Source organism: Eubalaena glacialis, chromosome 19, assembly GCF_028564815.1.
Source record: "Eubalaena glacialis isolate mEubGla1 chromosome 19, mEubGla1.1.hap2.+ XY, whole genome shotgun sequence".
Lineage (NCBI taxonomy): Eukaryota > Metazoa > Chordata > Mammalia > Artiodactyla > Balaenidae > Eubalaena > Eubalaena glacialis.
In genome coordinates this window covers 18,526,607-18,553,344 of record NC_083734.1, presented here as the reverse complement: position 1 = coordinate 18,553,344, position 26,738 = coordinate 18,526,607, and the positions used below count along the sequence as shown (strand labels likewise).

General features: G+C 53.1%; 1 non-coding gene across 1 annotated transcript; it reads right to left on the bottom strand.

The window, feature by feature from the left end:
• Window positions 1–14,165: 14,165 nt before the first annotated feature.
• On the bottom strand, window positions 14,166–14,237 carry TRNAT-CGU (transfer RNA threonine (anticodon CGU)). Its single transcript has one exon. It is a non-coding gene; the product is annotated as a tRNA-Thr (tRNA).
• Between the last annotated feature and the right edge of the window lie 12,501 nt (window positions 14,238–26,738).

Below are 26,738 nucleotides of genomic sequence, written 5' to 3'. Positions count from 1 at the left end.
GGTCTGGCCAGGCAAGTTGGAGACCAACATTTTGCTTATATGCAAGTCCTGGTTCCAAGTACCTGTTTAATCGCCCTCTTGGTTCCAAGAGCAAAGACACATTTTTTTTTTTTTAACTTTTTTTCTTCCCCCATGTTCTTAAGCTCACCGCAGCAAGCTCCACAGGAAAAGATTCAAGAGAACGTTATCTATCCCGCCTCTCCCACTAATACGTGATGAAATACACCCACCCCTGGAAGAGTCGGTGACTTCGCCCCACAGCCACCCCTCTTAGGTTGTACTGGGCATACCTCCCCGGAGAAACAGGAACCCCCTCCAGCCCTACTCCATATTGCTTTTCTTCCAATGTTTTCTCCCCAGATGTTAAGGCAGCAAGCAGGCTCGCCAGGCTCGGGGTGCGCTTCCTTGACCTCACTGGGCTTTCTTCGCTGGCCCCATAGGCCCTGGGGTGAGCTACGGTGTCACTTAAGAATAGCTACCACGTACTCCCCCGCCGTCCCCCCAAACCACCCGGCGTTTCACACCGGCCTTCTCATGTGGCCCCTGTATCACACTACACAGTGGGCATGTATCATCACAGATGGGGAAACAGTCTCAAGAAGGCATGTCACGGGTCCAAGGTCACCCAGGTAGTCCACAGGAGAGCCTGCAAAGCCAATGCCCTTTCCCCAATGCCTGCCTTCAGCCTCCTGGAAAGCCAGGTGCCATCAGCATATAAATAGCAATGCAAGTGACTTGTTTTCAAAAGGGTGCGGGAGGAGGTCTACCTTACAGTGGACACGGAGACAGAGAATTGAAAAAGAATTTAAGCCTCAGTCACCAAGAAGCAGCCAGCGTTCTGCCTTGAACCCCACACACCCCAGGGCAGAAATCCAGTGAGAGGAAGCGCATTTCATGAGGATGAACCACCAAGTCCTCACAGACTGATCCAAATTTCCCAGCTGCACATCTCTGAGTCCTTCCCCCACCCCTCCCGCCCCTCCCAACCCCAGGCCCGGGTCCCAGCCCGGTGCCCTCCTCTGCGCCTCGCCTCGGGGCTCCGAAACTTAGAAGGATGTTAAGACTACAAGGGGTGTGCACGCTATTTGGTCCAGCCGCCCACTTGACGGAGAAGGGGGCTCTCAGGCCCAGAGTGGCAGAGCTGAGATTAAAATCAGCCGATGGTTTGTCCACACAGCACCTCCTTCCCCAGTCCTCCTGGGCAGCAAACACAAGGGGTCTGGCCACAGGGCAATTTCAAAATTCCCCAGAGCGTGCCAGAGGGAGGAGGGAGGGAGCTGCACAGTGGGTGAGAAGTCACCTGCTCTGCGTCCCAGTAAACCCTGCCCACTGCCCCGGGCTCTAAAGCACTGAAGAGATTATGGTCCATCTCAACCTCTAGTTCGAAATGCAAAATAAAAACATCACTAAGCCATAAAAAAGTATAAGGAAGTCCAATGAAATCCTGATTTTTATTTCCCATGGTGATTACTCTGCAGATATTACTTTTTGTAATATCAAAGTATTTCCTTCCCCTCCCCCAGCCCTTCGATTCTGTACCCTGCTTGACTGGTCCCACTAGAGTGCATTTGGCTTGCCAGCTGGGTCAATGAGTGAGCGGGCCAAGGGCAGCTGTGGCAATTCGCCTTTCATGGGGACCTTCCATGAAACGTGGAGTCTTGGGACCTTTCAGGCTGGATGCATGGCAGAGCAGACGTGCGAGGCAGCCACTTCTGCGCACCCAGGGTTCCTTGAAGCAACGGGGCTAATCCAGACCCACCCACCTCCTGTTCCACAGCCCGCTGGCTCCTACCACCCTACCCGGGAGGCCCTACTGCACCCAGAAGGCCGGGCTTCCCGTTCCTTCGGCCCCAGAGGCAGCTGTGAGAATCTGGGGGAGCCTTTCCCCTCGGAGTCGCAGCCTCAGATATAACAAGAGGACTCACAATACCCTTCATCTGCGCTCAGAGCTGGGGTACAAATCGGAGTGGGCAGCAACGGGCCGTGCCCATCTTACCCACGGTTGTAACCCCAGCCTGGCCGGGTCCCTGCCACGTGGCTGGTGGACAATAGACTCGGACAGGGGAAGGGGTTCCCAGGCATCATCCCGCTTTAGGATTACAAAGCTTCTGTTCCCAGTGGGTTAAATAACTTGCCCAAGGCCCACCCGCGCTTATTCAAAATAAGAGGGCAGAGAAGATGAGGACAACCAGTTGAAGGTCTACTGGTGTGTGTCAGGCACTGTGCCTGCATTTTTCATTTAAGCCTCACCAAAGCGTTACAAGGGAGGTCTCAGAACCCTTGTCCACAAGGGAAGAAATGGGCACAGAGAAGTTACCTGTCAAAGGCCACCCAGCTGGCAAGTGGCAGCTAGGACTCCAACTTGAACACATCTGGACCTCAAATCCGCCTTCATGGCGCTCACACTGGGCTGCTTCGAGAAAAACCCTTCATGGACCCCAGATGGATCCCCTGTTTCTGAGACAACTCTTCCTCGGACTTGTCCCAGATTAGGAGCGCTGTTCTTTTGTGTAAAAGAACTGAGACAGGCCAAATATTTACCATCCCGCGCAGAGCCGCAAACTGGCCTGACAGCAGAATCAACTCCATGCAGGAGTGAAGGCCAAGCTGTCGCTACAGAAAGTGGGGGAGAGAATCCTGACCGTTGCTGAGGGTTCAGACAGCTCGGGCTTTGGGCAGAGGAACTGAAGGAGACCTGGGGAGGCAGCTCAGAGGCCGCTCCCCACAACTGCCACCAGAGAAACCCTGGAGGGATTTCTAAGTAGCAGACTTTCCTGAGTTGCTAGGACTTCGGGGTGGAGGGGAGAGGGTCGGCTTCTCCCGGTGCTCCTTTGTCAATGCAAGCGTGCTGAACAAAAATTGATCTCTAATCTTTCACAGGTTGGGATATTATTTTTCTTAAAAAAAAAAAAAAAAAAAAGAAAAGAAAAGAAAAAAAGCCAAATGGGCAAGGTTAATTATTCACCAGGTTGCAATTTACTTAAGAGTTAAGGGAATGCACGTTTCCTCCCAGTAGGTAGGACCATGAGTCCAGCTGGATTTCACAAGTCTTCCGTGGGTCTCCCTGGGGGTCTGGCTAAAATCCTACCCTCCCACCAGCTTCCCACCTTGCATTTAGCTGCTTTCTGAAGATGGCTCCAGGGCAAACAAGTCTGCCGGTCAAGCCACTTCCCCCGCGAAGCTCCTAGGTACCCAGCTTAGAGGGATGGATTGGGGTTGGGGTGGGGGTGGGGGGCGGGAGGAGGCATCTGTTTCAGGAACTATGAGAATTCAAAAGGGGCGGCGAAAACAAAAAGCTCGCAGCTAAAACACAATTCCTAAATACCACAGCCTAAATCAGCTGCTGGAGGCCAGGCCAGCCCACGGCATAGCCGACTCGATTACGTCCTGCAAAGGAAAAACCTAACCGTTCACTCCCACCCCCACCCAAAGAAATGAAGCCCCGAGGCATTTCTTAAAAATCCCTAAAACCCTGGGCAGCCCCTGAGAACCGGGCACAGCCTGAGGGAAAACTGCCAGCTACCTGGGCCAGGCCAGGGGAGGCCTGGGGCGCTGCCCGGCTCCTTTTCCCTTATTCCCAGTGATTTCTGCCCCTCGTCCCCGTGCCTGTCCCCTCCAGGATGGTTGCAATGCTTTTCCGCATCTCACTGCTCCAGACCAGTCCTGCGGATGTTTTATGACCACGCAATATTCTGGAGATTTCCACTTCATTTAATTTAAGGTACTAATCCCCAGGGTCGGGGGAGGCATGGGTTCAAAGGGAGATCTCTGTTTTCCCAACCTGACTCAGTACTCTGAACGGAGCGTTTTCCTTAATTAGGGCAAAGCCTCCAGCTGAAACTCCCACCAGTCCACTCCCAGACGATTATGCGTCAAAATTGATCAAGATGCCTGTACATTTAGATACTGAGCCAAATAAACACTTCTCTCCCACAATTCTGACGTCTGCACAGTCCACTGGTTAGAGCCAGCAGGACAAAGCTCACACGGAAAAAATGCCGGCCAACTGCAGTTTGGGGCTATGCCCACTCCTGGGCTCACGGGCCCAACCTTGCCTCAGTGATCCCACAGCCCATGGGGCTCCCCTCCGTTCACGCCCCCTCATGGCCTCCAAAACAGGGACACAGATGTGGTAGGTACCCTGTGAGGTCTATCTCTACACGGACCCACAGAAGTTGGAGAAGCCTCTAGAAGAAGCTTCCACAACTTCGAGAGAGGTGGGCCAACCTGGCTGGGCTGGTTTCTCCCTCTCCCTCCTCCCTGCTTCTAGAAACCTCTCCTGTTTTCCAAAGCCAGGAAGAAAGGGGCCCAAAGTGCCCTATTTTGTCAACTGGTCCTTCGCACCGTTCAGGTCACCTCACTGCCAAGACAGCCAAAACACAACACAAACGAACAAAAATAAAAAGGTCCAACGCCAGGCAGACCGGAGGTTTCAGGGGTTAGTGTGGGGTTTTTCTTTTGCAGGAGGAAGGTAGAAGCAAAGTTACTGAATAAATGGTTTAAGAAGGGAATCTCAGCATAAAACATTAAGGGGACTCAGGGTGGGTCAGCATTATGCTGCAAATGTCAGGGAACAAAAGGCTAGCCATTAGGAACACACCCACAAAGATGCATCTTTAAAGAAATGGTGGTGGGGCGCAAGGAGAGGGGCAAAACCTCCACATCTCGGCCCATATTCCCAGGGACAACTCTAGACCTCGGGAGGTCCTCAACACCCCCAAGCTCAAGGCTGCGGCTCCGGAGCGCGCAGCAGGGCAGGGCCTGGTAGACGAATAGGCTCCGCCGGTTAGGAAGAGGGGCTCCGTCTCTCCCTTCCCTCCAGGTCGGCCCCGGCGGGGATCCGGCTCCACCCGGAGAACAAGAACCGCACGCAGTGACCAACTCGAATTTCCGAGTGCGTTCCCATTGCTCCTGCCAAGCCAAGGGATCCCTCGAACCTCCGCACAGAATCCGCGGCGAGCGTGCCTTGCCACCCCACCTCTCCAGTGTGGACCCCGAGAGGTGCGGCCCGGCCGGGGTCCCTGACCCGCCTGGGCGCCGAGCTCTCGTCCGCCCGGGAGAAAACGGTGTAGGGCGAGGAGGAGCCGTCGGTCCCGGGGGCCGAGAACTGGGACTTTGTAGGCCAGTTGAACCGACACCCTCATCTCGCCCGCAAAGACCCAGCTCTCAGCTCCCGCGCGTCTCGGATTCGGGCTGCGCCCCCGACGGGCTTCCTGGGACTGGATCCGGCTGCCCGCTTTCCAGGCGCTCTGCTCGCCCGAGATTCTGGGTTTTCCCCAAGCGGCGTCCCCCAAAGGCGGCATCCTGCTCGCCCGACCTCGACCCGAGGGCTCCGAGACCAGCCCCCGAAGGGTTACACACCTAGCGCACGGCGGCGGCCGGGCCGCCGGGGTGCAGGCCGAGACACTGAGCTGGGGTGGGGGAGGCACGGGAACCTAGCCTTCCCCCCATCCTCCACCCCCGGTCGAGCGCAAGAGTTACACGCCGAGAAACTTCGCCGCGATCCCACGCCGCGCCCGCGAGGCCCAGCTCCGCGCCGCCTGGGTTACCTGCGCTCAGATCCGTCGGGCGCAGGGCCGGCCGGGCCGCTCGCACCGCAGGCCTCGCCCTCCCGCGCCGCCGAGCCCGCGCCCCGGCCGGGGGTCGTGGGGAGCAGCCGCCAGCCGGACCAGGCGCCCCGACGTCCCGGGCGCCCCGCGTGCGCCAGGCCGGGGGCCGGGGCCTCGCTCAACCCGCCCGGGACCTGGGGGCCGCTGCCGCCACCTCCCCGAGGAGCGCGGGCCGGGCGCCGCGGGGAAAGGAGTGAGGCGGCGAGACCCCTCGAAAGTTAGGGGAGTTCCTCCCGCTCGCGGCGCAGCCCGAGCTGGCTCCACGTGCTGGTGACACATCAGGAAGGCTGCGCGCCCCACGGCTCCCGGCGGGCGGACGCGGCCAGCGCCCGCCCGCACCGCCTCCCGGAGCCGGGCGGACGCGCCCCGCCCCGGCCCGCCCTCCGCCCGCCCCTCGGCGCCCCCGCCCCCGCCCCGGGCCGCGGAGCCCTCTCCAGCCTGCGCCACCCGCGGGAGAACGCCCGGGCGCGGTGGGGGCCGCACCGGCACCCCTTTCCCTGGCCGTCCGAGCTGCCCCGGGGATCGAATCCGGCCGCGGGCTGCCAGACTCGACAGTCTCAAGTGCCTTCCTCCCAGTCACGCAGTCCTTCCCGCCCCCGAGCTCCAGTAATTTTCCCTTTTCCTCCTCTGACCGGTCGGAGCCGCAGCCAGCGCTTCCTCCCGCGAAGGCCGGCGCCGAGAGCCCCCTGCCGGCCGCTCTGCTCCCGGGCCGCGTCGCCGGCCCGGCGGAGCGCGCCTGCGGCCGGCCTCAACCTCCCCACCTGGAACCTGGGGCCGGCCAGGCCCTTCTCGTTGGCAAACCAACGAGAAAATAAATGTAAGGCGCCAAGCGGAGGGCCGTGCAGCACGCTTTTTGAAATGTTAATTTTGTGTTTTCCTCTCCCCCCTTCCAGTTGTCTGCTTACCCACTTCTCTCTTCCTGGCTGCGCTTTCTGAAAACCCGAGTTCCTTTAGGGGGACTGTAGGGAGGAAGGATGGTACAGAAAAGCTTCGAGGCCGAGGGAGAGCTTTCCCAAGATTGGAGAGGGATCTGAGTTCGGTGGAATCCCCTCTGGTGGGGAGCTGGTGCCTCACTCTCTCTCTCTCTGGAGACGCCGGGACGGGGGGGAGTAACCACATGCCTCATCTTGAGACCAGTCTGGAGCATCCATAGGCCAGGATCCCCATCCTCAAGATGGCCAGGACTCCAGGGACCATGGCAGAGGGAGGGATGGGTAAACCCAAATAATGACTGAGATGGAGTTGCCCTGCCTCTCTTCAGATGGAGCCTTGGAGTCAGGTTTAATCTAAATAATGAGACATACCTGCTTGTGGCCACGCATAGGTATTGGCTATGTTCCTGTCTTCTGTTTCCTGGCCTCACCAATCGAAATCGTGCCTTAAGACTTCACTGTGGTGAGGGCTGAGTGGTTTATCTGTTCTGTTTGCCAGCTGGCCCCACACCCCACATGGCGACCCCAGGGCAGGGCAGACAGATGTGCAGGAGCAGGTGCTCCCAGGAGAGCAGCTCTGGGAGGGATGGAGGGCAGATGGCAGCCAGGCACTGCAGAGGTGCCCAGTGCTGGGGCAGGGCGGGCCTCTGGCCCCAAGCCTCTGTAATCCCCATTTTGTGGGAGCCCAGGATTAGAAGGGAAGAAAGAGGAAGATGCCCTGACATTGCTGGTGATGCTGCCGGTGCTGGCAGGGGTCTGGGGTTCGTGCTCTGCTTTCTCTTCCCCTTTTATTGCTGTCTCTAAATCTGACAAACCCTTTGGATCTCTGAGACTTGAGGAGCCTGGAGGAGCCGGTGTCCTGGGGGGATGAAAGTGCAGGGATGTAATGGGTTTACCCCAGCGCTGATTCCAGAGAAGCCCGAAGAAGATTAAGATTTGCTCCCTGAGCTTGAAATCTCCCTGCTACCCCCTGACCACATCAAAGGACATGGCCGTAGGGGGCACCTAATCCCATCAATGGAATCAAAGCTGGACAAGAAAGGAAATCTGCAAACTTGGTGCAGCGTCAGGACACAGCTCACAAGAGAAAAGATAGGTACACCAGGGCTCTGGCCTCCTCCACCGGGGTTACATCCCAGGAAAGGTCCCGAGCCAGTCCACAAGCCGACAGGGCCTGTTCTTTGCTTCTTGAGGTGGCCGCTGTGGGAAGGTCAACCACAAGAATTCAGAAAACTGGGCAGTGGGGCTGGGCCTGCCTCCGGGACAGAACGGGACCCTGAAAGGGTTGGGACTCCTCTGTGTCTCACAGTTCTGTTAGCTCCCAGCTTTCAGAAAATGCTTTCACAAAGATGCTCCTTACCACCCATGTTCCGAAAGCGTGGTGCTCATATGTGAGATGGTTTTAGGCTAAAAATATGTAATATATATTTTTAAAAATAAATTTCAAGAATATTGTGGTTACGATGAGGTTAAAATGAGCTAACTCAAAGACCAGTATTTAGTAAATAATAGCACAAGTGGTATTCTGCTATGGCAAAAGTGATGGTAGTGGCCCGCAAATTACTAATTAGAAAAACACTCTTTAGGATCATCTTTAGAGAAACACTGCCTTAAGAACGGTGGTTTTCAAACATTCAGTCATGCCCCATGGTAGGAAATTTATCTATATATGTATGTAAAATGTTTTATGAAACAATTCTTATACACGCAAATATATTTGATGCAATCCTATTCTGTTCCATGAAAAAGAAATGCTGCTTGCAAGCTATTAAATTTATTTCATGATCCACTCATGGATTACCTCCTGCAGTTTGAAAAACCCTGCCTTAGAGAACATCAACATGTGATGATGATGATGATGATGATGAAGATGATGGTAGCTCTCAGTTAGTGAGAAATTTTTCAGTGCCAAGACCCTGTGCAAAGAGCTTCTCCTTACACTCTCACAATGACCCTAGGTCAGAGGTATTATTATTGCCTACATTCTACAGGTGGAATTACTTGCCAGGGTCACTCGGCCAGTAAGTGCAGGCCGAGAGCAGCCCCTCTCCACTCTGGTCTAGTGCACTTCCCACCAGCTCACTCCGAGTAAATATCTCAGAAAGGCCCAGTCTCCAGTGCATTCACACCACGTTTGCCCTCCCCACAATGTAGTCCATCCCTCCAAGTCTGCCCTGTGGCTCCTGCCCTGTTTCCCCCCATCCACAAATGACCTACAGGAGTCAGGCTCCTTAACAAGCTGACCTCAGAGCCCCTGAGATGGGGGTGAGGTGTGTGGTGTGACAAGGACAATCTAAATGTCCGGGCCTGCCTGCTGCACACATCCATCTCTGTGGCTGGGAGGGATCGACCTGCCTTGGGGACAAAATCCCATAGATCGGGAGACACTGACCTTTCTCTCTGGCTCCCCTCACTCTAGATTCTTCCCTAGGCCTTCCCTGGCTACTCCAGTTGAAACTGCAGCCTCTTTTTCCATCACTTCTTATCCCCAACCCAGCATTTTTCTCCTTCCGTAGCCCTCATCCCCTCTAATATGCTACATCTTTTACTCATTTGCATAGGGCCTGTCTCCCTGCTGCTGATCTTTGCCTCCGACTCCCAGGATGTAAGCTCCACAGGGGTAGGACTTTTTGTTTCTTTTGTACACACACTACTGTATCCCCGCACACATAATGCAGTCTCAGAAAGTACGTGCTGAATGCCCTTCAGTCCTGCATACACTGCCCTGAGAGCTCCGTTTCTGCCATTACTGGAATGGGCTTGGCTGCCCCCACCCCTCCCCCATCCAAGGCCCCCCCACCCCCAGGGCTGAGCCACATACACAGAGGCACAGACACACTCTAACACCTGTTGATTTCACCCTTTTCCTCTCAGAGGATGACCACCTTCCCCCCCAAGGCAGGAGGGCCACATTCACCGCGGCCTCCAATGCGCAAACCGTGCAAGGTACTTAATATCAACCCCATGTTACAGTCCTGATTCTCTGCTAATAACGAACACGTGCCATCTCTCTAGCAAGGCATCAAGTGGTGTGACATGGCAGGGCAGGAATGAGAACCCCGATTTTTACTGATACGGAAACTGGGCTTGGGGAGATGAAATGATTTACCCAAGGTCACTCCGTACCGAGCTCTTTGCCCTCAACTTCCTCCTCCAGACCATCTAGCCTATCAGATGCCACGATTGTGCATCTTCTACAGTCACGGTTGTGCTGGGTTCTTTTCAGCTTCCTGCCATCAGTCAGAAAGAGCTCGGACGGAAGACACGGGGATCCTGGTGACCAGAGGGAGAGAAGGACTGCAAATAAAATCATTTTGTATGTGAATATGGAATTCATGGGGCTGATTTTCTCAGCAGATTTTGCTCAGGTGGCAAGTTACATGGCTTTTGTTTCTCTCGGCCCAGATGGCTTGGACAGAAGGAGAGCCCCAGAGCTCAGGGGAAAGACAGGTTTTGCCATGAAATCTTTACAGCAGAAAAGCCACTACTGGGATCACCGACTCTGTCAACATCCGAGCACATTTCACCTCCTCACTCCTGTGCAAACTCTGATAAGTTCTCTGCCTGGGGCCTCCGTTTGTCACTGGCAAAACTGGGATGGGATTTTCTCTGTGATTTCTCCCAGCTTCTCCTCTCTTGAGAAGACAGGACACAACCTTTGCCTGCAAGAAGCAGCAGGGGGGTAAAGTCCCCAGAGAGGAGTCGATTCTTTCCAGGTGTAATGGTATTTCCGCAAGGCCAAGGCAGCGCTTCGAGCTGGATTCAGTTTTCCTGCCTGATGGGGGGTGGGGAGAAGGCAGGTGGTCACTCTGAATGTGACCCAGGGAGTGAGGCTGAGAGGGCGATGGGAAAATCCTGGAAAGTAAGGACACAAAGGAGCCCTGCTGGCTCAGAGTGCCAGCCCTCTCACTCGGGGTTCTCAGAAAGGCTTTCTCTGGGCAGGGTAAGTGCCTGGAAGATGGGAGAGCCCTTGGTTCAGAAGATCTAGGAGTTTGTCTCCTGGGGAATCCAACTGGTGATAGGGAGTTTCTGCGTCCCTCCCTTGTCTCCACAGCCTGAGTACTGGGGTGAAGCCTAGTGATTTTGTTCACTGTGTGCTTTTTCTATTGATCAGGGGTGAATATTAGACAAGAGAAGTACCTGCTTGCCCCATGGGCTGGCAAAGAGATGGGCCATCTCCTGGGTACATGTCAGGTTATAATCAAAGATGACTTTTCCAAGCAGATTTGTGCTCATCCTGCAGAAGAGCTTAACCTATGTCATAAAGGTAGTGCTTTCTGGATGATCTTGAACAAATCACTTCCCTTCTCTTTGCCTGTCTCGGTGGCTGTACAATGAGAGGGTTGGGTGGTTGCTTTCATTCCTATCAGACCATGATTCCAAACTGGCCACTTTTGTCCCAAAGTATAGGGTTGGACCTTTAGTGTTTGCTTATCAAAGCATCGACAGACAGTATTTGTTTCTTAATTTGAAATTTCATTTTATGTGCAAGGTCAGAGGGGTTGGCAGCTGGGGGTGGGGTGGGGGTTTAGGGAGGAGAAAAGCACCCCTGCCTGCTTAGTTGCAACCTAGATCATGATATTTGAGTGTCAACAATGATTGAATGAGGGCAGAAGTAGCCAAGATTGTTTGTGGTACTCTGGCAAATTCCTGTTCATCCTCCAGAGCCCAGGTATGACGTCACCTCCTCTGGGAAGACCTCCGCAACCCTTTAAGCAGGGTCCTCTCTTGTAAGAGGGCTCTGTCTCTGTACCAGATGCTGGAAACACAGACACAAGCAAGGCACTGTCCCAGTCCTGAGGGGCCTCCCAGCTATGGTGTGAAACACACAGAGGGGTCCCAGACAATAAGCTGTGACTCATTACCTGGGGGAATCAGAGGTTTCTCAGAGAAGGTGATACCTGAGTCTCGCCAAAGGGATGGAATCTGACTCTGATCCAGTGTCTGGATCTAGCTGCTAATTTGCAGGGAATACCGAGGACAGAAGAAATGGAACTGCACTAAGAGTCTGCAGTCAGCAAGGTCTAGACTATGGGAAACGCTCCAGGTCAAATGGGCCAGGTTCCTCAACAGACACACTGCAAGGAAATAAAAGGGAAGGAAGAGAATCCTAGTGATTGGGAAAAAAAAAAAAAAAGCTTAAAAGACATATCAGTTTTTAAAATGGGCAAAGTTAAACTATAGGGTATAAAGATGTAAAGATGTACAAGGTGATAAGTTAAAATGCAAGGAAGTGATTACTATAAAAGTAAGGGGTACAGTTGCCTCTGGCTGTAGGGGGTTGTGATTGCGAGGGGGGCACATGAAAGAGGTTTCTGGGTGTCTGGCAAAGTTCTCTGACCTGGGTGGTGTTCTACTTATAACTCATTAAGACATTCACTTGATTTGTGTGGTTTCTGAAATTGTGTTTTATTGTACAATAAAAGATTTAAAAATAGATATCTCCAGGCTGGAATATTGGACTAAAACTGACGGCACAAGGCAAAATATATACACTTGCCAAATTCTGCTTTTAAGTCACATAATATTTGCTCGCAGGAAAGAAGCGGCCTGACCTAAAGTAGTTTGTATTTTTAAAAATATCCTGGAGGTTTTTAGCTGCCCACAAATGACTGTGCCTGCATACGTGGCTCTCCAACTGCGGTCCCAGAGGCCCTGTGTTTGTCCTAGACTCTTGGGGGAGCCACTGTGGGGAGGTCCGAGCAAGGGGAAACTGATGGGGGGGAGGGGCTTCGTAGCTCTGGTCCTGCCCATCAGGGAGGACTGGCTGTAACTCTGGATGGGGGAACCAGGGCCATATAGTCTCACCGCCAGGGTGCCATGACCAAGTCCCACTGTGAAAGGGCAGCCCCAAGAGAGACTGGGTGTGGCGCTAGCTCGAGGCAGCCCCCCACACACACACCGCTTCTCCAAGGGCCAACCTCTGAGGTAGAAGCTTTGAATTTCAAGCCACAAGGCATTTAGGAAACATCTCTTTCAACTCTCGAATTTTGCAACTAAGGAAGTTGAAGTCCGGGGTATGTGATTTAACAAGGGTCACGCAATAAACTCAACACAGGTGTCCCCTTCTGCTTCTGCCCTCCCCCTTCAAGCCAATGACCTACCTCCAGTCTCACAGAGGTGAGTATAGATACCTGTGGGCCTACAAGGTAACTGCTAGGCCTCTCGGCTCCCACACTCACCCTGGTGCTTGTATCTGACCCACCTGCACTTCCATCTCCTCTCACCAACCTTGACTTGGGATCCATACTTGACCCCTGCCTCTGGGGGCTCATGTTTCCCCCAACATCTGTATGTTGACCTCTTCTGTACCTTGACCCTCTTTTATTGACTTTGGCTTGGCTCATCCACCCCCCTCTGTTGGGGTGGAATTCTCTGCTCCAGCAGCTGCAGGAAACCCAGTGTCCAGCCTCCGAGTTCCTTCTCATCAGGAATCCAAACTAGGGGACAGGATTCAAGGCCATATCCAGTAGTTCAGGACCTTTCCCCTTCCTATCCCTGAATGTCTGGAATCTGAATGTCTGCAAAATCGATTTGCATTTAGGAACAATTCCATGATGACACTGGTACCCTAGCTCAGCATTCCCTTCAAAAGCTAAGTATATCTCTTCCATTTATTGGAATCTTAGGGAAAAAAGATCAATATATTTCCTTGCTTCCTGAGCCCCATATCCTGTCTTCTATGATCCTGCCCCAAAGAGACTCTGCTGACATTCAATCCACCTGAAGCTCCACGTGGTCAACTGTGCAGCGGGACCTGCAGAAAGGTGTGGTTTTGGGTCACGTTAACAGAAGTATGAGATATAGAATGAGGGAGGTGAAGTAACATTAATAAGACTACACCTGGAGTAGTACGTGTCACTTCAGTCCTGAGTGTCACAATTGAAGAAGGGGACAGATAGACCAGAGCATATCAGGAATGAGAGGCACTAAACATCATGTCATATTAAATTGGTCTATCTATCCTAGAAATGACTTGGGGAGTATCATAACTGGCTAGGAGCCAGATTCAAAAGATCACACAGGCAGGCGCCAGACTTAAAGGGTCAGTTCACAAGGGCTGGGAAAGGAAAAGGCACCCGCCAGCTTAACGATGTGGTTGGCTTCCTAGACAAGAAGGCAGACAGCGAGCACCACGTGGAGAACTCACCTTTCAAGCAAAACCCAGAAACCAGAAAACACTGCTCCAGAACTCAAACGCCCGTTCTGGAAATTTCTCCCACCCTCAAGACGCGCAAAACCAGTGAGACCGGACCTCTACCTCCACCCTAACCGCCGCTGGCAACACCAATGCCTAGCGCGGGCCTTAGTGTCACCACAGGTAACACAAGGATCCCAGGCCAGCCCCGCCCTGCCCAGTGCGGCTGGGTGAATGGAGGTTCGGGGAGAGGAGACGCAGGGCGGCCAGCGAAGCGCGACATAGCTGGTGCCCGCGAACCCTGGTGCCCTGGCTCGGCCTGCGTTGGTGACCGCGGAGCCGAGGAATGCGGGTGGACGGGGAAGGGTGGGACTGGAGGACGCCTGAACACAATATGAAAAGTAAAAAAATGGCACATCGCAGAGGAAAGAGGCGATACACATGGGAACACTGAAGCCCCCACTATCGACCCCAACCTCAAGAACCAGGCACGGACGGGGTTCGAACCCGCGATCTTCGGTTTACGAGACCGACGCCTTACCACTTGGCCACCGCGCCTGACAGCCGAGGGAGCGGTGGAAGCTCTCAGTGGAGGGGAGGTGGCGCAGACGCGGGAGGGGCGGTGCCTCACCTCGGGCCCCGCCCCCGGCCCAGCCGCACTGCCCTCCAGACCCGCAGTCCGGGACCTAGCTCTCGGAGTCGCTGGGGCCCTTTCTGCGTGAAGGCCAGGCGCCCGCGTCCTGCCCGCGGCGAGATCCGAACTCGCGGCGCCCGCCGGCCCGGCCCCGCCCCGCCTCTAGCGCCCCGAGGGGCATTTGAAAGGAGCGGCGGCGGGCGGAGAACCCAGGTGGGGAGAAACCACGACCGACGCCTGTGACGGAGCTGAAGCGGAGACGGCGGCGGCGATCGAGCCAGGGCAGAGCGTCCGCGCTGGCGTCTCCGCCGGCTCGGGGCGCCGCCGCGTGACCTTGGCCGGGTCATTTCCATCCGGTCGGCAGGATAATGGGGCAGCGCGCTGGAGCTCGGGCCGAGTCCACGGGGAACCGAGGGGGCAAGCAGGGCGGTGCAGGCAGGAACGGGACTGGCCCTCGGAGAAAGATGCAGGGAGCCGGGAGGGATGGGCGCCACGCTGCAGGGGCGAAGGGAAGTGAGTGCGCCTGGCTGATCCCTCAGGGGCGGCCGTCTGTGTAAGCAAAACCTTCCTCGGTTGCTCTCACTACCCTCTTGCCCTTCAGCCTCTGGCACGGGCCTGGCCTGGAGACTCCGAGTAAACATCTGTTTGTGGCCTTGCCCAGGAGGGTCAGGTGTGGGCCCACAAGAGATGCCCCCAGGGATGTTCTGGGGACAGTGCTAGAGTGACCAGCTGGAGGCGACCTGAATGGAGGAGTCTCTTAGTCTGGCCATACCACGGAACAGTAGGACACTCTTAGAAGGAATGATCTAGATTCAAAGGAATGATTATCAGCATAGAAGGAGCACAAAAGCGCATGTGATTTTAAGATGTAGAACAATACGTGCCATTTACTAAAGCAAAGGGAAAGACACACAAAGTAGATAAAAGTAAAAACATTAGAAAAATAAAGAGGGGGAGACTGGAGATAGGGACCAAAGGGGAGTTTACTGGTAATGTTTTGTTTTTATTGTGTGAAAGAGGCAAAAAGCTGAGAGGTTGGGGATACGAGTGTTTATTACGATACTGTAGGTTTTGTATTTTCTTTAAATTAAAAAGAAAGGAAGGGAATTCCCTGGCCGTCCAGAGGTCAGGACTCCGCACTTGCACTGCAGTTAGGCACGGGTTCGATCCCTGGTCGGGGACACAAGATCCCGCATGGCCGCGAGAGGCGGCCAAAATAAATTAAAAAAAATTTCTTTTCTTAAAAAGGAAACGAAACTAGGTCCCTCTGTCCTTGTTTGGCCTGTGGCCATAGTGTCTGTTCCAGGAGAAGTGAGTGGGGATGGGTGGGGATGGGTGGGGAAGGGGAGCCTCCCCCCCCAGGGCAGGGCGTGGCCAACTGCCAGCCTCCCTCGGGCCCCAGCCCTCCTGTACACAGGCGTCGGGGGTGGGGACACAAACCAGACCAGTCCCTCCATTGCCAACCCTGCCACCTCCACTGCCCAAGTCATCCTTGCTTATTTGTAGAAATTTTTTAAAAGTATAGTTGGTGGAGATTTGGGGAAAGTCAGGAAAGCTATAAAAATCACTGTCAACCATTTTGAAATGTACAACAGTGTTAACTACAGGCCCATGGCTGTGTAACAATCTCTGCAACTTTTTCATCTTGCAAAAGGGAAACTCTGTACCCACGGAGCAGCAACTCCCCTTTCCCTCCTCCCCCAGCCCCTGGCTACCACCGTTCTGCTGTTTGTAAGAATTTCACTACTCAGGGTACCTCATATAAGTGTCTTTCTTTTTGTGGCTGGCTTATTTCGGTGAGCATAAGGTCAAGGTTCACCCGTGTTCATCTACATATGACATGATTTCCTTTCTTAAGGCTCAATATTCCATTGTATGTTTCTTTATCCATTCATCTGTCATTGGACATTTAGTTTACTTCCACCTCTTGGCTATTGTGAATCATGTTGCAATGAACATGGGGGTGCAAATATCTCGTGATCCTGTATTCAGTTCTTTTGGATATATACACAGAAGTGGGAATACTGGATCATATGGTAATTCCATTTTTAATTTTTTGAGGTACCTCCCAACTGTTTTCCATAGTGGCTACACCATTTTACAATCTCACCGTCTGTGCACAAGGGTTCAGATTTCTCCACATCAGTGCCAATACTTGTTTTGTTTTTATAGTGGCCATCCTAATAGGTGTGAGGTTGTGTAATTTCATTGTGCTTGGATTTGTATTTCCCTGATTAGTGATGTTGAGCATATCTTCATATGCTTGATGGCCATTTGTTTTTCTTTGAAGAAATGTCTATTTAAGTTCTTTGCTAATTTTTAAATCAGGTTATTGGGTTTTTGTTTGCTTGGGTTTTTTTAGTTTTAGGAGTTCTTTATGTATCCTGGATGTTAACCTCTTATCGCATATATAGTTTGCAAATATTTTCTCCCATTCCTTAGTTGGATTTTTCACTCTGTTGATTGTTTCCTTCACTGTGCAGAAGTTTTCCGTTTGATGTAGTTCCATTTGTCTATTTTTGCCTTCGTTGCCTTTTTTTTTTTGGTGTCCTCTTCAAGCAATCAATCATTGCCAAATCGAATGTCCTGAAGCCTTCCCCCTATTTTTTCTTCTAAGAGTTATATCAACTCAGGTCTTATGTTTAGGTCTTTAGTCCATTTTGACTTAATTTTTGTATGTGGTGTAAAGTAAGCATCCAACTTCATTATTTTGCATGTGGATATGCAGCTTTCCGAGCACTATTTGTTGGAGACAGGAAAGTTTTTAAAAGCATAAAAAGGAGAATTCAAAGGACCCGTAGTCTTACCACCAGAGAGAAGCACAATTGTGCCTGCATTCTTGTATGTATAAAACACACTAATTCATTTTTTCCAAGATACATGGGTTGGTTTTTTTTTTCACATTTTAACAAATTAGAAATCAATATGACAACTGGTTATAGTTGGAGTTTTACAATTGGCAATTTTTTTTAGTGGCACGTAAGTGTTTTAAATCGATGCATTTGATGAAATGGAGTATATATATATATAATACAGTTAGGAGAGTCAGACTCATATTTTCACATTCGTATATTTCATGGTGTCCTCATTTTTCTCACCATTGTAAGATGAGCACGTCCCACGTCTTTAAAAGTGGATCATTTCATGGATTGTAACAGGCGTACAACTCTGGTACAGGATGTTGATAGCAGGAGAAGCTGTGCGTCGGGGGTGGGAGGGGTAATATGGTAACCGTGCTTCCCACTCAGTTTTGCTATGGACCTAAAACTGCTCTTAAAAAATAAAGTTTATTTTTTTAATACCTTTAAAAAACACTAAAAAAAAAAAAAAAAAAAGTAATTTTTTTTTTTTTTTTTAAACTTTGGGTTTATTTATTTATTTATGGCTGTGTTGGGTCTTCGTTTCTGTGCGAGGGCTTTCTCTAGTTGCGGCAAGCGGGGGCCACTCTTCATCGCGGTGCACGGGCCTCTCATTATCACGGCCTCTCGTGTTGCGGAGCACAGGCTCCAGACGCGCAGGCTCAGTAATCGTGGCTCATGGGCCTAGTTGCTCCGCGGCATGTGGGATCTTCCCAGACCAGGGCTCGAACCCATGTCCCCTGCATTGGCAGGCAGATTCTCAACCACTGCGCCACCAGGGAAGCCCAAGAGGTAATTCTTGAATCCTCTACTCTGACTCCCGTGCTGTGAGTCACAGCCAACCCTGGGCTGCACTGGGGCTGCTTCTTGGTGGGGGTCCCTGTGGGCCTGGCCCAGGAGCCTGATTTTGTCCTTCTTCCAGCAGTGAGCAGCCGTAAGAGCATGGTCTAACTTCTGTTTCCTAAACTCACATGTACCATTTTTAATATAGAGCTTTTGCCTTGAGAAAGATGCTTTGAAACTTGACCAAAAGGTGAGAGCTGGTTCCAGAAGCTCCTAGCTGACAATCAGGCCATACCTACTTCCATGCAGTGCAGTGATAAGATCATCCAGTCATTCAACAAATCCTCAGTGAGCACCTACTAGGTGCTAGAATCTTTTCTCAGTGCTGGGGCTATAGCAGTAAACTAAGCGTCACAGATCCCTGCCCTCATGGAGCTTCTATTCTTAAATAAGCAAAACATATAGTATATCAGATGGTGATAAGTACTAGGGAGAAAAATAAAGCAGAGGAGAAGGATGGGAAGTTCTGCAGGTAGGATGGAGGGTGGTAACTTTAAACAGAAAGATATAGTAGATTAAAAGCAGTCACAAATTCTTTGCTGCTTTTCCCACCCAAAGGTAGAGTCTATTCCCCACCTCTGGGTATGGGCTGCCCGTCTCGCTTGCCTTGACCAATAGAATGTGGGCCAAGTGATGGTGTATAATAAGTTCTAAAGCTTAGGTCTCAAGAGACCTTGTAGCTTCTGCCTTTGCTATCTCAGAAGCCTGTCCTAAGACTGCTGTGTGAGAAAGGCAGTCCAGCTATTGGAGGATGAAAGGCCGTGAGGCATCTCGCAGCCAAAAGCCAGCACCACCTACCAGACACGTCAGCCTGGCCACCTCAGACCTCCCAGCCCCGCTGACCCTTCAGCTGAGGGCAGCTATATGAGCAAACCCAGGCACACCCTGCAGAGGAGCTGCCAGCCTACCCACAAAATGGGGAAAATAATAAATTGTTCTCGTGGTAGGGTTTTGAGGGTAGTTTGTTACTTAGCAATAATAGTTCCTAGATATAGGAGGTTACATACAACTAACACACTTTCTGTTTCTAGGTTTGTGGGCTGGTGGTTATTTGCATGGAGTAATCGAAACTTTTGTGATGCTGGATGAATGAGGCAGGGGCCATGCCCAGTGGCCCCTCAGAGGTTATTTAATCTCAATTTCCTCATCCACAAAATGGGAGTTTGTTCGCTATTAGCCACAAACCTGCATTAATTAAAAATTGAACCACCTTCTTCTTTATTCACTGCTGAAGTGAGCAGGGGTGTGAAATGCCGCTTGACCCTTTTTCCGTAGGTGCCTGCGGTAGCAACCTGACACTTTCCCTTTCGTCAAGTTTCACAGTCCCTTTGCCAGCACGAAGGCTCTAAATTAAGGCTGCTGTTAGTAGGAGAAAAAAGTCAACACAGGTTGAAACCTTTTTGGAGAGTGTATGGCCACGTGTGTAGACATTTAAATTAAGGCTGCTTTTCATACTTGGGGTTAACGCGGTTTGATTTTTTTCTCTTTCTTCCCCTTCTCAGTGTTTAGTCGGTTACCTTTTCCCAACTCCTCCACCCGTTGGTAGAGCCTTCCCTCGTAACAAAATACTTACAGGTGGCTGTAATTTAAAGGGTCGGGGCAGGCTCACAGGTGGATCACAGGCTAAATAAGTGGGGGAAGGATAAATTGGATGATTGGGATTGACACATACATACCCCTATGTGTAAAATATCTATAGATAACTAGTAAGGACCTACTGTATAGCACAGGGAACTCTACTCAATACTCTGTAATGGCCTATATGGGAAAAGAAGCTAAAAAAAGAATAGATATAGGTATATGTATAACAGATTCACTTCGCTGTACACCTGAAATGAACACAACATTGTAAATCTTTTTTTTTTTCTTTTTTTTAAAAATTTTTATTGGGGTATAAATCAGGCCTCCTCAGAAGGCCCCAAACAAGGCAGGAGCCTTATTGAGCACCAGCGCTAAGCAGCTACAGCCCTTGGGACCCTTCCTTTCCCTGAACACGATCCTGCTGTGATGGACAATCAGGAGTGTCTCCATGCGGGCTCCCGGACAGTAAGAGATCTACTTGGTTGAGATCAGAGCACTGATGGACCAAGTCATTCCCCAAGATGGGTCCTGTTTGGGTGGATTTCTTTTGGGAAAGATGGATCTCCTGAAAACAAGCCTGGTAGGGCCGAAACCGCTGAAGACTTGCTATCTCATGCACCTATTGCTGTGTGACCAGCTACCTCAAAATGTAGAGAGAGGTATGCAGAGAGATGTGAGGTGGGGCTTCTTTGTGCCCACCTTCACCTCACAAAATGGAAACATCTGAGGGCTCTCTAGTGGGACAGCTTGGACTACACCCTCTCCTAGTCTCCTTCCTGCCTTGACAGCCTCCGGAGTTGACGTTTACAGCATCCCCTCCCCCACCCCCCAGCACCGCCACGATTGCAGGCCGAAGCACTGAGGGTCTGGCCTGACGCTGCCGGAGACCCGAAGAGTCCAGCTTTTGGTCTGGGGGTCGCCTGCTGGACTGGATAACTGAGAAGGCCACGTGGAGACAGAGGGGGCCAGTTGGGCTAGAACGCAGGGGATGAGGGTCTCACAGGCTCCCCTGGGCTTAGTGACACCAAACGGAATCTGGAAAGTGGGCCCAAACTTCAGCGCCTTTGCCCTCTGGGTTTGGGCCTTTCAGGAGCTCCAGCAATTTTTTCTTCTTTTTTGTTAAACCCAGAGGCCACATCAGTGTCATGGAGCCCAAATCAGAACCCAGTAGCAAAGTCAGAGCTTGGAGAGAAAGTCAGGGCCAAACCAGGGATGGCAGGAGAATGAGGGGAACTTCCTGCAGCCCCAACTCAGCCACCTGGTGAGTTCCAGAAGGACTGGCTTGAAGCTGGCTCCGGGCTTACTGGGCCCTAGAGCCCACAACCTTGCCCCAGCGGGCTTGGGGCACCACTGACCCCTCAGCCCACATTAAGCTGTAGCCTGGCCAACCAGGCTGACCTGTGGTGGAACCACTATCCTTCCTGGGCCTCTGCTCCTGCCCCCATCAGTGCAAACAGGCCGTACAAGTTCCACCTGTGGGCTCTTGCTCCCAAAGAGCCCACGGCCCCACGCCAAGCATTCAGAACACTGCAGGGCGCACGGTGAGCCCTAAAGACACGCCAGCTACGTGAACCACCTAGTTGTTGCATCTTGTGGGCCAAACACCACATTAGGCACAGGGATTAGGGAGGGGAGAGGGGCTGTAGGGGGAGGAGTGTTGCCAAATCCCACTTCTCCGCGGCTCAAAGGTCAGAGAGCAGCCAGATGGACTGACCGAACCCGACTCACCCCTCACCAAGGGCCCCCTGCTGACCACGGATCTCTAGACCCCACGGTTAGCAGGGCTGCACCTCCTCTCCCTGAGGATCCTGGGCCTGCAAGCGAGAGGCCGCGGGAATAGCTTTTTCCACCCCTGAGCGTAGGTTAGTCATTTTCCGGAGATGGGTTGGCTGGGTGGACCTGCCCGGCAAGGCCATGAGAAGCCTGGCTCCCTTGCCCAAGTGAACACCCAAAGCTGGTGATTCCAACTCTCCGCCTCACGCAGCAAAAAACAAAACCAACCAGGTCTTACCTGAGTCCACGCTGCCTTCGTCTCGGTTCCTCTCTCGGCAGCCTACCTGGTCCTGCTGCCGCTCTCTGAAACTCAGCTCGGACCAGGCCGCCGCTGGCTTAAGATCCTTCAGTGGTTGCCACGGCCCTGCCCCCTGCCCTCTGCCCTCTGCCCTCTGCCCCGCTAGTTCTCCTAAGGCCTTTGCACCTGTTGTTCTTTCTCTGTGTTTTTCCCAACCTCTCTCACCTGGCCATCTCCAGCTCCTCCTTCAGGCCTAGTTGAAACCTCCCGACTCCTAAAACAATTTCAGCAGTGATTATGCACCCATGACTCTCAGCCCTGGCCACACACTGGCATCACTCGGGTGGGGGCGGGGGGCGTTTGGAAAAAACCCCAGCGTCTAGCCCCACCTGAATCCAAATCACTGTGCTGGGGCCCTACATCCACGTGGTTTAAAATTCCTCCAGGTGATTCAAATATGCAGCCAAGTTTGAGAACCTCCCTTTCTAGAAGCTGCTATGCCCTGAGGTTGGGGAGCGGGTTTGTTTTGCTGTCACAAACCCAGAGCCTCACCCTACACTGAGCGTCTATCAGGTGCTGATGAAACGTTTGCTTAATGGATGATGAGATCCACCCTTGGCCCACCAGGCTCTGCAGGGCCTCAGCTGTCCCATCTCTCCAGCCCCACCTCTCCACTCACCTCCCAGCCACCGTACCCTGAAATGGCCGTGCTTTCTACAGGCCTCCCCCACGTGTGATTCCCAGATCCTACAATTCTTCAGGGCTCTGCTGAAACAGCCCTTCCTCGGGGAAGCTATCCCTGATGCCCACTGGCCTCAGTCCCCTTGCCCCCAGCTCCCATCCACCCCTGGTGCCCGGTAGATTAAGTCTGTTGGTTGAGTGATTTTGTATCCAGACATTTTTGACCCTTCAGGAGACTTTGTCCTGGGCCCAGATGACTCTAAAAGGGCCTAAATTTGAGGGCATGGTGAGTTGGTGGGATCCGACAATGGAACTTTTGCAGGAACCGTGACCTCTAAGCGGCGTAGGGACGTCGTCAGTAATAAAGAGGGTGAGAAAACGGTCTCCAAGACTGTGCAGGGGTCCCAGCCTGCACGCACTGCAGGGCTTGCTCTCACCTCTCTCCAGAATAGTAAACAGTTGAATCGTGTCCCCTCCAAACGGTATGTTAAAGTCCTAAGCCCTGTACTTGTGAACGTAGCCTTATTTGGGAATAGGGTGATGGCAGTTGTGATCACGTTGAGGTCATACTAAAGTAGGGTGGCTCTAATCCAACGTCTGGTGTCCTTATAAGAAGAGCAAATTTTGGTCACAGAGATACCCAGACGGAAGATGGCCATGCGACAACAAAGGCAGAGCGATGCAGCCACAAGCCAAGGAGCACCAAGGATTGCCGTCAACCGTCAGCCAGGAGAGGCGTGGAGCAGATCCTCCCTCAGAGATTGCGGAAGGCACTAACCTTGCTGACACTTTGATCTCAGACTTCTGGCCTCCAGAACTGTGAATCAATTTCTGTTGTTTTAAGCACCACCCCACCCCCTCCCCTGATTTGTGGTACTTTTTTTTAAAATTTTTTTTTGGCCATGCCACACGGCATGTGGGAATCTTCCCTGACCAGGTATTGAACCCGTGCCCCTGCATTGGGAGCTCGGAGTCTTAACCACTGCACTGCCAGGGAAGTCCCCTGTGGTACATTTTTATAGCTGCCCTAGAAAACTAATTTAATAGAGGAGACGTTTCGATAAGGAGCCTTTGGGGGGAAGATGAGTTTTGCTTCCCGAAATCCAAATTCTGGTCCTGCAAGCACTTACTGGATCCCCATCTGGTGGCTTGACTCCATGGGTAGGAACTGTTACTTCCCTTGCTTTACGGACGAGGCAACCGAAACTCAGAAAACTTGCTTAGTCACACAGAAGGAAGTCATAGAATGGGGGTCTGATTTCAAGTGCAGGACTTTTTCCATGAACACAGAGTTGGTGCTCAGAAATGGCCTAATTATTGTGAAACAGCAGATTGAAAGTTTAGTACTGGGGTTTTCTCAGTGACACCCTGTCCCCACCCTGGTTCCCGAGACCCCATTGCACTCTCCCCCGCTTCCTCAACAACGAGTTCACCTTTTCAGGACTTCAGATCTCAACACACACACCCCAAGGCAGGGTGCAAGGGGGCTACAGCTTCTGGAAAAGCCAGCAGTTGCTTCTGGACGGCTGGGGTAGGGAAGGCAGAACTAGTCTCAAAAAAGAAGTAGTGGCAAACTAACAAGGAAGCCATTTTTGAAACTGGGGTGCAGGGCCAGTGCTCAGGAATTGGAGACACCTGGCCGGCAGCAGAGGAGTCCTAGAAGGAGTGGGGAATAGGGTTGTCAGATAAAATACAGGACGCCCAGTTAAATCTGAATTTCAGATATACAATGAATAACTTTAGTACTGCTTGGGACATTCTTACACTGAAAAATTATCTGAAATTCGAATTTAACTGGGTATCCTGTATCTTGACTTGCAGAATCTGGCAACCCTACTTGGGAAGGGAAAGGCACGTTAGGAGGATGGAGAGAGTAAAGGTCCAGATCACAAAACGCCCAGTGTTGGAAGAGGACTTTGCTGTGAGCCCAGGAGGCCGTGTGAATCCAATGAATGGGGCACCGTCTGCCCACTTGGGCCGACCTATAGCACCAGGGCCTGTGGGGGGAGGTAAGAGGGCCTGGTCCTGCCTGAGGGCCTGGGCTAACAGGAAGGCAGACTCACCTCCAGAGAGGCTGGGCCTGTGAACCCTGTTGACACCTGGAATTCCATAACCACCACCAGGGGCAGACAGGAGAGGGCAGGACCCTGGGGGTCTGGGCCACCAACCTGGAGCACCGCCAGTGCTTGGTGGTACCCACGCTGGCAGCTTGGTGTGCAACCAGGTTCAAGTGGAGGACCTGGGCCTGTGACCCAGGGGAGTCATGGGAGCGGACACGGCAGAAGATGGCATGGGGACCCCGTTAGTGACCAGAACAAGTTGAGAGCCCTGGGAGGCCCTTGCTGGGAAAGGGAACGTGGCTGCAGCGAGGATAGAGTTTTCAAACATCACAGCCCCGAGGGTGCCGTTATCAGGGCTTCTGGGATGCCCATCTCCTCTCCTAGGTGCTGTCCCTAGGACAGGCTCAAAAGAGGGTCTGCAGGGTGAGCCCCTGCCCCCGGAGGGGCACCAGCCACCCTGGTACACTGGATGAGGCCCGCTCTTCCTACGGGAGACCGACCCCAGGAGTTCTGGGACCAGGCCTCACCTCTTCCGCCCTCCCTCCCCTACCACAGAAACACCGTCAAGTCAGGCACGAAGAGCAAAGTGTTTATTTACACCTGGGTCTGTACGTGAGCGTTCCCGAGGGAGCCTGCCTCTGAGAGCCTGCTCCTTCTTGGCAGACAGCTCGGGACCCCGGGACGCAGCCTTGGAGCCTCGCCACCCTCTCCCCACCCTGGGGCCTGGAGGTGGAGGTCTCACTCCAGCCCCAAAGGTAAACCTGCTTCCAGACGGAGGCTCCTGGGGCAAAAGACTCAGGTGAAATCCCACGATGCATCAGAGCCACCTGACAAACCCTCGGACGAGCCCTCACATGCAGCTCATCCCACCCGGGCCCCGGAGACCCCAGCCAAGAAAGCGGGACGAGCCGGGACGAGGGAGCCAGCGGGCTGCGAGCCAGTCCTCAGCGACGCATGGTCCGACGGCGGTCCTGACCTCACCGGGGATTGAATGGCACCCGGATCTGAGCACCTTCGGCGGATGAGGAAGAGCTGGGCAGTTGTTAGTGGCAGGCAGGGGATGCAGCCAGAAGCCTCTTCCTTCTGCCTGCTTGGGGTCCGAAGCTGTTTAGACACCAGATGGCGATGGCCCTGAACCCAGGCCCAGTGCCAAGCACTGGGAGCTGCACGCCTGGAGCTTCTCCCGTGGGCCGGGGGTGCATCCTCCGAGGGGCCCACAGAGCGGCCGCAGACCCACGACATCGCGGCCGGGCCGACGCCCCAGCTTAAGAAGGTGCGTTCTGCCGGCTACAGGTACTGACACCGACTCAGGGAGGGGGTTGTGGGAGAAGCTGCTTTGCACAGAGTGAGCCTTTTCTAGTGTGCAAGGCGCCTAAACAGCGGCAGGCTGGACGACGGGCTGAGTGAGACCATAATGAAACATCTAGTCCCAGGTCAGCAAGTCTGCACGGCTGAGCGAGCGGAGGAAGCGGAGCTGGGGCCTGGGGACGGGCGTGCGGGGGGCGGGCCTCGCGGGGCGGAGGCACGTGGACGCAAAGGGGGACACTATGTACACGTTACAGGGCTCGGGTAAACAGAGGACGTAGAAAAGGGGGCAGTGGAAACTCCTGTACAGTGGTGACAGGGGACAGAAGGCACAAGGACAATGACCCCAAACCATGCAGACAAAACACAGCCTGTGCAGCACAGCAAAGCAGAGGGGCCCGGAGAAGGCACGTCTCCCCAGACGACAGCACTGAGATCCTGCAGGGTCGGCGCCAGGGTGCCTCTCCCAGCCATCCCCCTGCTGCTGGCTCCGGGCAGACATCCCTCCGTTACAATCACAACGAAAAGAGGAGCCTACGACGTCGGAGCACCAACGTCATGTGGCATCAGGCTTCGCAGGGTCTACGCTTCTAGAAACACACCTTTCTAGAAGGCAGCCTATTTCCCAGGTAGGTGGAGCGTGGCAGGAGGGCAGGTAAACAGGCCCACGGCTCCGGCCTCTCCTGCTCCCTGCCCGTTCATGGACGCACTCAGAACGGGATGGCAGGGCCCGGAGATCCCTAAGGTCAGCGGGGGTGTGGGTGGGGGGGGGAGGGACTTGCGCAAAGTCACCCAGGAGGGTGTGGCCCCTCTAGCTTGAGGCCTCTCGCCAGCCTGAAGCATAGCATTAGAGGAGCTGGCCTAGTCCCAAAGGAGGAAAGGCCGGGCCGGGTGCCAGGGCTGCAGCCCCGAATGGCCCCTCTCCTTAATCTAAAACCCACCTCAGCCCTGAAAGAGAGTCGCTGTAGATCTGCCGGGTGAACAGTCGTTTCCTTGGCACTATAACCATCCCGACGCTTCCCCTGTTCCAATCGCATCTAAAGTTCGCTTTTAGGTTTAAATTTGCTAATGCATTAAACACACATA